General features: G+C 37.2%; 1 non-coding gene across 1 annotated transcript; it reads right to left on the reverse strand.

Moving 5' to 3' along the window:
- Positions 1–1,634: 1,634 nt before the first annotated feature.
- LOC131224418 (small nucleolar RNA R71) lies at positions 1,635–1,741 on the reverse strand. The gene has a single exon (XR_009160904.1). It is a non-coding gene; the product is annotated as a small nucleolar RNA R71 (small nucleolar RNA).
- Positions 1,742–2,500: the final 759 nt, after the last annotated feature.

Genomic DNA, 2,500 nt, shown 5'->3' on the forward strand with positions numbered 1-2,500 from the left:
TTCTAATTCATATACCTTTCACCTCTTGAAAACTATTTCAAAGGAAGTCTAGTTAAATTCCATGATTTCTGAAGCAGGCATAATTTCTCCCTGATCTCTACAAGTGGATCCTCTGAATCCCTAGTTTCTTCCTCTGAATTCCTTAAAGTTTTAGATAATTATTCCACAATTATTCATTAAATTCTATTTTATTTACATTGCATCTTAGCCTAGTTCTAGTTCTACTTGGTTTCAGATAACGTACAGGTATCAGTCCCTGTGGATTTGACCTCGGTCTTACCGAGTTTATTACTACATCACAACCCTATACTTGGGGAGTGAACAAGTTTTTGGCACCGTTGCCGGGGACTGACGGTTACGATTCTCTGAAATTAATTGGTTTTAGGATTAGTTTAAGATTAGGATTTTACTAACCTTAGTTTTTATTTATTTTTATTTGAGTTCAAAACTAACTTGTTTCCTGTTTTATAGGATCTTGACATAAGTTTCTCGATTGGTAATTCCTTCCTAATCTCTCTACTTTTTCCTATTTTTAAAGTTAGGGTTTAAATTTTTCTAATTCTAGTATTTTCCTATTTGTAGGAAATAGTTTATTTTTAGAAATTTCCTCTTTTATTTTTAGAAACTTGGTTAGTTATTCCCCTTTTTAGAAAGTTACTTTCAATTTTTATTTTTTTACTTTCTAATTGTAGAATTTTAGTTTAAAAACTAACCTTCCTATTTTGTATGCCTTTAAGATAGAAATTTCTAATTCAGTAAGCTCCTTCCCTACTTTTTATTTTTCAGTTCTCTTTTAATAATTTACTTTCTAGTTTAGGTCTTTCCTAATTTATTTTAGAAATTTCCACTTTCTTTTAGGAATTCCTTCTTTTAGAAACTAATTTACTGCTATTTTTCTTTGAAAGGATCGTTCTTCTCTTTTTAGAATCTAACTTATTTTGTTTTATTTTGCATGTCCTTAACTTAGGGGCTTCAATTTGGTAATTTCCTTCCAACTCTCCCTCTCTTTCTTTTTAGATATTCTTTTCCTTTCTTAGGATTAGGCTTTGAATTTGATTGAGGGCTGCGAGTGTTTCATGCCCAAGTGGGCCCGTGATAACACTCGACGTCTCTTGACTGAAGGAGGATTGGTTGAGGGGTTGACTATCCATCGCAGGATTAGACACCGCTCGAAATCCCCTGAGTTAACTGAGGTTATGGCTGAAGACCAACCTCCTCTACTTCCACCTAGGGTGGAGGATACCCAAGATGAGAATGAGGTGCAACAGGCACCCCCGCCTCGTACTTTACGAGATTATCTACAACCGGTGGGAGTGAGTACGCCCTCATGCATGATTTTTCCTGAAAACATGGGACAAATGGACATCAAGCCAGGAGTTATCCAACTCCTTCCCAAATTCCATGGACTTGAATCAAAAAGTCTATATTTACATTTGAAAGAGTTCGATGAGATTATAGCTACATTATGGTTTTTTAATGTATCTGAGGATACAATTAGGCTGAAACTCTTTCCTTTTTCCTTAAAAGAGAAAGCTAAGACGTGGTTACATTCACTGCGTCCTAGATCCATTGGCACATGGAACGACATGCAGAGGGAATTCATAAAAAAATTCTTTCCACATCATAAAACGATTACCCTCAGAAAAGCGATCATGAACTTTGCCCAAAAGGAAGATAAAACATTCTTCTAATGTTGGGAAAGGTTCAAAGACTTGGTCAGTTCATGCCCACAACACGGATTTGAAACGTGGCGCATTACAAATTTTTTCTACGATGGACTGACATCTTCCATGCGCCAAATGGTCGAGATAATGTTTAATGGAGAGTTCATTAATAAAGATGTCGACGAGGTATGGGACTACCTCGACAGTTTGGCTGAAAAAACACAATCTTGGGACTATTACCCAAAGTGGAACACCACGTCTAGGCCGACTCAATTAAAGGAGAAAGGTGGATTATATCTCTTGAAATAAGAGGATGATCTCAAGTGTAAAGTGACTACGCTCATAAGGAAAGTTGAGGCCATGGAAGGAAAGAAGGATAAGGTCAATGAAATTGTTTGCGGCATCTGTGATTGCAACATTCACACAACTGAAAACTGTCCTACAATACCTGCCTTTCGAGGAGTGTTGAATGAACAAGCCAATGCCGTAAACAACTATCAAAGACCTTTTACTGGACCTAACTCCAATACATACAATCCTGGCTGGAAAAATCATCCAAACTTTAGTTGGAGGAATGGACAAATGGCGACTCCTCCAGGTTTCTTCAATCAAAATCCAAATCAAGTGAAACCTCAAGAGGAACCGGTTCAAAATCCCATACAAGAGCTGGCTCAGGCAATGCGGGGAATTACAGATTTTATGCAAAAGATAGATTCTCGTATGACGGTTATAGAAAAGGGGATGCTTCCTGCACAACCTCTCCCCAATCCTAAACCGTAGTAGAGAGTAATGATCCCAGCTCTTTAAATCAGATGGGGCATGCTAAATCCATCACC

This window comes from Magnolia sinica, chromosome 13, assembly GCF_029962835.1.
Source record: "Magnolia sinica isolate HGM2019 chromosome 13, MsV1, whole genome shotgun sequence".
Lineage (NCBI taxonomy): Eukaryota > Viridiplantae > Streptophyta > Magnoliopsida > Magnoliales > Magnoliaceae > Magnolia > Magnolia sinica.